Source organism: Pristiophorus japonicus, unplaced genomic scaffold, assembly GCF_044704955.1.
Source record: "Pristiophorus japonicus isolate sPriJap1 unplaced genomic scaffold, sPriJap1.hap1 HAP1_SCAFFOLD_79, whole genome shotgun sequence".
Lineage (NCBI taxonomy): Eukaryota > Metazoa > Chordata > Chondrichthyes > Pristiophoridae > Pristiophorus > Pristiophorus japonicus.
In genome coordinates this window covers 339,151-346,590 of record NW_027254707.1, presented here as the reverse complement: position 1 = coordinate 346,590, position 7,440 = coordinate 339,151, and the positions used below count along the sequence as shown (strand labels likewise).

The 7,440-nt window shown below is 45.4% G+C and overlaps 1 non-coding gene across 1 annotated transcript; it reads left to right on the top strand.

The window, feature by feature from the left end:
- Nucleotides 1–4,379: 4,379 nt before the first annotated feature.
- Nucleotides 4,380–4,462, top strand: trnal-cag (transfer RNA leucine (anticodon CAG)). Its single transcript has one exon. It is a non-coding gene; the product is annotated as a tRNA-Leu (tRNA).
- Nucleotides 4,463–7,440: the final 2,978 nt, after the last annotated feature.

The following is a 7,440-nucleotide window of genomic DNA, read 5'->3' as shown; positions in this document are numbered from 1 at the left end:
CGAAACGAACCTTAAAGACGAGACTCCCTTTAATCCTCCCAGATATGCATGAAATTGTTGAGGCAAAGCGCCGGAAGCTAACTGAGTACGATGACCGAAATTCGAGGGGGAGGTGGAATGTGATAGAGGACAAAGTGTTTGTGCTCAACTATGGCCGGGGTCCCAAATGGTTTGCAGGGACAGTAACAGATAAGGAAGTAAACAGGCTACTGTGGTACAAATAGACAATGGCCAAACCTGCCGGAGGCATGTAGGCCAAGTAAAAAGTAGATTCACTGATAACACTGTAGAACCAGAGGCAGACTACAAATTGGAACTCACACCACACCTGGTGGACAGACAGAGGGAACAACCTGAGAAAAGGGCAGTCTCAAACGACAGCCCAGGCGAGATACCAGCAATCACACCGAAAGAAAAACAGGCACCAAGGCAAACAACTGAACCACAACTAAGACGCTCCACGCGAGAGCGGAGACCGCCTGAGAGACTGAACCTATAAAGACAATAATACCTTGGGGGAGGGTTATGTCATGTATCTCACACTACTATATATAACTGTACCTTACCATGCTATACATGACTGTAACTAGATATGACCTCTAACCAAAGCGTACTTTACCACCAGGGTGCACTTGCAGGGGACACTGCATATCTGTTCCACACATGTATATAAAGGCAGGTCTCAGGCAAGACTGGCACTTGAGATCTGTGAAATAAAGGTGCAGGTCCAGAGTGACCTTGACTTCAGCATGTGCCTCGTGCATGTCTGTACTGCAAGGGTCAGGATTTTACAGGCAGAGGAAACGTTTCGGGGACACACTCAAAGCCTCCCTGATAAAATGCAACATCCCCAGCGGCACCTGGGAGTCCTTGTTCCTCGGGTTGAGTTGCCTGTGCTGCGTGATCCATGCCGGATCGATCATCCTCTGCCACGTGGTTTGTCACAGCACGTTTGCACATTCACTGGAGGTGCCCCATCATTGTGCAGCCTTTGCACACGTAGTGCTTGAATCGACATTGATGGGCACGATGATTACCCCCGGAGCACCAACACGGTGCTCATAGATTCACATTCACCGCCGATGGCGCACTCTGAGTCATCACAGGTCTTGCAGCCACAGACGTATAGGCTCTGCCTTATGCATTTCGGCCAGCTAGCGACATCATTTTATGCACAGTTCTTGCCGGTGAGCTTCGATGTTGAGAAGGTATCTGTTTCGTGTTATCGTCCGTGGCCATGTAAGCCTGGGCGATCGCGATGGCCCTGCTCAGGTCTAGGGTTTCAGCAGCCAGCAGCTTTCGAAGAATGACCTCGTGGCTGATTCCCAGCACGTAAAATTCCCACAGCATTTGCCCCAACGCAGCTGCAAAATCGCAAGTTCCCGTGAGGTGTCTCAGGTCGGTGACATAATCCGCCAGGTCCTGGTCCCTGGAGCGATGGTGCGTGTAAAAACGATATCTGACCATGAGGATACTCTCCTTCGGCTTGAGGTTGTCGCAAACCAGTGTGCGCAAAGCTGAATATTCCTACTCCGTTGGTTTTGTCGGTGTGAGCAAATTCTTGATGAGGCTGTATATTTTAGGCCCACAGACGGTGAGGAGAACCGCCCTGTGCTTCGCCATGTTAGTGTCTCCTTCCAGCTCGTTGACCACAAAGTACTGGTCGAGCTGCTCGACGAAGGCTTCCCAATCATCACCCTCTACGGATCTCTCTAATATTCCAACAACAGCCATGGTTGCGTGAAGGTTCGTACTCTGTTACTCGTCGCCAATTGTTGTGTATAGAAGAACTCCCCGAGGCTGAGTACTGTGACCTAAACTTAGTGTGACCTTAGTCTTCTTTATTACAACTCCAGAGTGTCTGAACAACATGGCAGCCCACCTTTTATATTGGGCCTGTGTGGGCAGGTGATCATTAGGACTCCAACAGTCGCGCCCTCTGGTGGCAAGTATTACAGAGTTACAGACATCACATAATTGTTATCGTTAAGAAGTTTTAATTCCAATGAATGCCTATATCGTGCGAAAGGAGCCTGTTTGTAGGACAAGGCTACATATCAGGAAGGAGTGTAGTTAGATGACAAGGGAAGTGATACTCTGATTATAAGTTTGATGAATTAAAGAGTAAATGCTGGAATCAATGAGCACGCCAGGCAGCATCTGTGGAGAGAGAAACAGAGTTAACGTTTCAGGTTAATGACCTTCCATTAGAAGTTGGGCAGTTGTGTTCGGTAATACTATTAAAAGTTTCAATTGTCACGTAGCAGGGGTAAGGAAAATATATAAAATGTGGCATTTGGAACAGATAGTTTAGAATCCGATTAATGTTTGATCAATTTGTACACCGACCTGGGAAATGTAACGTGTTTGAGTTCTTCGGCTAACATTCGCAAGGTTTGGGTGTAAGTACTGTTGTTAAGTGTATGCTTAATTATTGTCTGCTTAATAACTCTGACATTTAATTTTGCGGACCCTATTACTGCACTGCGCGTGTTCCAGCTCTGTTTGGAGCACCGACCACTTCAATCCGTTGCTTACAGTGACAGTTGCATTAACCGTTTCTTTGTTTGGTGAAATTTCAAAGATTGAAAGCGGCGCTCCTCAATCTGGTCACCGACTCACTAACCGCTACAAGCTGCTCCCGTGAGATGGAAGCCCAGTTACTGTTTCCAGCTTGAACGCAGGTACAAGCAGAACTCATTCATAGAAAGTCCAAGTACCTGAGGCACCTGATTATTTGCACCGTGCTCCTTCGCAAAGAGTTGCAGTTCGTGTGGGGTGATTTGGGCACATCTTTCCCCACACGACAACACTTCAAACATAACTCAACGGCTGTAAAGCGCTTTGGGGCGTCATGAGTTCCTGAAAGGTGTTGTAGAAATGCAAGTCCTTCTTTGCAAAAGTTCGATGCAATTTCAAAATTCTTGGCGAAACTGAGCGCTCGTCCAGGATTTGAACACGGGACCTCTCGCAAAATTTAAATAACAACCCCAAAGCAAGAATCATATCCCTAGACCAAAGAGCCAACTGTTTAACAAATGTGTAGATAAGGTGTAACCATTACTGAAGCATTTTTCGTGTGTTGCTGTTCTTGATCGGAGGAGCACATGAGACGGAATCAGTGAATTTGCTTTTTCGACCTGTCTTCTGAAGCACCGCACGGTCCCACTCCGACAGTCAATGAGCTGTTGGGACATCAGTGTATCCAGGCTGCAAGTGGTCACCCAGAGCGCAGCAGAGGGGTTTCTGCATTAGTTCTGGGTGGGGACAGTATATTTCCCCTTCTCTCTTCCTCTTGTCAATATCCCTCTGCTTTGGTTTCTCTATTTATTCTCCTGTCTCAGTTTCTAGTGTTTAAAAGGGAACAAAAGATGAAAGGGTTGTCACTGTGGAACAATTTCTCTCACTCAAAGTTAGACACACTACCGTTGCACCATGAGGTCTAGGTAGGTAGCCGTTGATAATCAGGTTCATATATGAATATATATAAATATATCGACATGTATCGTAACTGTTCCCTGGTGGTCGAGTGGTTAAGATCTGGCGCACTAACCTGGTTTCAATCCTCGATCAATTCATCGCATAAAAATAATTGAGGTCTGTGAGACGATTAATAATTGCTGTAATCACCATGAATACCAGTACTGTCATGTATCTCACACTACTGTACATAACTGTACCTTACCATGCCATACATGACTGTAACCAGAGATGACCTGTAACCACAAGCTTACCTTACCACCAGGGGTGCATTTGCAGGAGACACTGGATACCGTTCCCAGACAGGTATATAAGGACAGGTCTTAGGCAAGTGTGGCATTCGAAAGCTATTTAATAAAGGTGCAGGTCCTGAGTGACCTTGACTTCAGTATGTGCCTCGTGTGAGTCTGTACTACAGGGTCAGGACTTTACAGTGGCGACGAGTTACGGGATTACAGAATCCACAGAATGGCGACCAACGGCTCAGATGTAAAATACAATGCTGGAGATAATTGGGAGGACTTTAGAGAAAGCCTCCAGCAAAGCTTTGTAACCAAAGACTGGTTCGCAACAATAAGGCGGACAAGAGAAGAGCCCATCTCTTGGCCAGCTGTGGCTCGAAAACATACGCTTCAATGAAGGATCTGCTGGCACCCGAGAAACCAGCAAGCAAGTCGTTTGAAGAATTGAGCACACTGCTAAGAGACCACCTGATGCCAGCAAGCAGCCGACACATGTAAGCTACCTCGGACCCGTGTCAATAGTCCTCGTACACCGAGCACAGCCTCAGGAAAACCCCGGGGGAGAGGATATCCCGTTCACTGGGCCTGCCAGCAACACTGAACAAGTGCCCGGTCTGAAACTTCCAGTGTAATAACTTGCAAGTGGACCATCCAACAGTCAGGATGGCCGAGCGGTCGAAGGCGCTGCGTTCAGGTCGCAGTCTTCTCTGGAGGCGTGTGTTCAAATCCCACTCCTGACATTCAGTGCTTTTAATTACAAACTCGTTTGTTTGGACACCACTCTGAAGTGCTTTGGGACATCCATCGAACTTAATAAAATGACCCCACTTCAATTGCAAACAGTGATATCAAAGTTCCTTCCCAAACGGGGAATCGATTACGGGTGGCTGTAACGAAAGGAATGGTTTTGTGAAGCATTGAAAAGTGCCCTCGAATAGTCTCGCACTGCTCATTTCAAAACATGGTTATAATTTGTTTCAGTGCAAAAGAAGGCAGGCTCGAAGGGCCAAATGGCCGACTCCTGCTCCTGGTTCTTGTGTTCTTGTACAGAGCACAGAACAAATGATTAAATGATCAACTCTCCCTCAGTCGCATTTATTTCATTGTGCAAAATAATTTATGGGTTAATTAATGATGTTTTCCTGTGAAAGCAACATAAAAATTTAAGGAAAATAAATCGGCCAAAGTGGGGCTTGAACTCACAACCCTGAGATTAAGAGTCTCATACACGACGAACTGAGCTAAACGGGACTGCTTAAGTTGGGTCTTCCTGTTGCTGATGGCTGCCAGGGTCCTGTTGGCTACGCACCATGGGTTTATCTCGAACTTCAAACCTCGAAACTGGTTCTCCTGATTTCCAAGCCACTTGCATTGCGGAACCTTCATTTCGACGAACATCTCCAGCTTAATGTGTAGGCCTCGTGGCGGAACGGTCGTGTGTCTTACTTTAGATCTGAAAGTTGTGTGTTCAAATCAGGTCGGGGTCGCTGTTCTGTCAGACATTTTTTTTCCAGAATTAATATTTTTTTTGCTGTTTGGCAATAACCAGACCCTTCTCCAAGGTCTCTCTCTCTATTTCCCCGGTGTCAGGCAGAGATACGCCTGCTGTCCTAATTTATTTCATGTGACAGGAGACAAAAGTTCAAAATCAACCTGCAGGTGGCCACACACAGCACTGAATAGTCAGGATGGCCTGCCCATTATCCCGACCACAGTGGATAACCTCATATTTCCCACATTATACTTCATCTGACAAATTACTGCCCAGCCACTGAGCCTATCGATATCGCTTTGCAGATTGTTTGTGTTCTCCTCACAACTTGCTTTCCCACCGATCTTTGGATCACCTTGCCAACATTACCAACATGCAGAGCACAGGACCAATTATTGACCGACTGACTTTCCGTCAGTTAGCATTTCTTTCATTGTGCAAAAGCAGATTATCGATTCATTAACGATGTTATCCCATGAAAGCAAAATAAACGTTAAACGAAAATAATTTGCACACTTGAAAGGAATATTTTTGGTTGGTGCAGTTCCGGTCAGAGAAATGTTGTGAAAGGAAATTTTTGTAGAGAGAGGGATTGAGTATTTCAGCTTATTGCTGAACACTTCTCTCTGGGCATAGAACTAGGCACCAGTTTCTTCTCGTGTAGCAATTATCACATTCGCCTCACACGCGAAAGTTCCCTAGTTCAAGCCTGGGCGGAAACATTATTTCTGAAACAAAAACTGGTTTTAAATGTTCATTGTCCATGTGACAATGGTCTCCTTCCGTGCTGCAAACTTCTCTGATTTCATGATGAGCAAGGAACATTTAAACCAGTCTCCTAAAATACAGAGTGTGTAAAATCAGAAGGGGAATAAAACTTCTCAATGATTCAAGTTTCACAAATTATTAAAATTAAGTTGTTGAAGTTTCGACTGTCCCTCAGTGATCATGTTAGCATTTCTTACAATCTGCTAAACAATGCTATCGGTTAATATCAGCAGATACAATCCGCATTTCAAACCCGGAATCAACTTATTCATTATTCACCCTTCCCAGTTCAACTGCACAGATGGTTATTTATACTCCATCCCAGAAACTCAAATCCAACTTCTGACATTCCTTATTTCGAATTTCCAACTCATTTGTTTTGACACCACTCTGAAGTGCTTTGGGTCATCTGTGTAATTTAATTAAATTACTTCACTTTAATTAAAAACGGTGGTAGCAAAATTACTTCTCCAACTGTGAATCGAACCCCGGTAGCTGTCGTGATCAGAATGTTTTTGTGAAGCATTTAAATATGCTCTCTAAAAATCTCGCATTCCTAATTTACAAATAGGGTTACCATTTGTTTCAGTTTGAAAGAAGGAGATTGAAAATGACAACAAAAACACCAGGCAGCGACTACATTAAGAAAAATCCAAACTTTTCACAAAGTTGGTTTTACGAAGTAATGGCTGAGCTAAAGTTGGCACTAACCAGTCCCAACAGAATTTTAAATGTATCTGTGAGATCCCCGCTCATCCTTCTAAATTCCAATGTATAAAGGCCCAGTTGATCCAGTCTCTCCTCATATGTCAGTCCGGCTTGCCCCTTATCCTGAGACTGTGTCCCCTGGTTCTGGACTTCCCCAACATCGGGAACATTCTTCCTGCATCTAACCTGTCCCGTCCCGTCCAAATTTTAAATGTTTCTATGAGATCCCCTCTCATCCTTCTAAACTCCAGTGAATACAGGCCCAGTTGATCCAGTCTCTCCTCATATGTCAGTCCTGCCATCCCGGGAATCAGTCTGATGAACCTTCGTTGCACTCCCTCAATAGCAAGAAGGTTCTTCCTCAGATTAGAAGACCAAAACTGAACACAATATTCCAGGTGGTGCCTCACCAAGGCCCTGTACAACTGCAGTAAAACCTCCCTGCTCCTATACTCAAATCCCCTCGCTATGAAGGCCAACATACCATTTGGCTTCTTCATCGCCTGCTGTACCTGCATGCCAACTTTCAATGACTGATGAACCATTACAACCAGGTCTCGTTGCACCGCCCCTTTTCCAAATCTGCCGCCATTCAGATAATATTCTGCCCGAGTGTTTTTGCCCCCAAAGTGGATAACCTCACATTTATCCACAGTATACTGCATCTGCCATGCATTTGCCCACTCGCCTAACCTGCCCAAATCACCCTGAAGCCTCCGAGCGTCCCCCTCACAGCTCACACCGCCACAC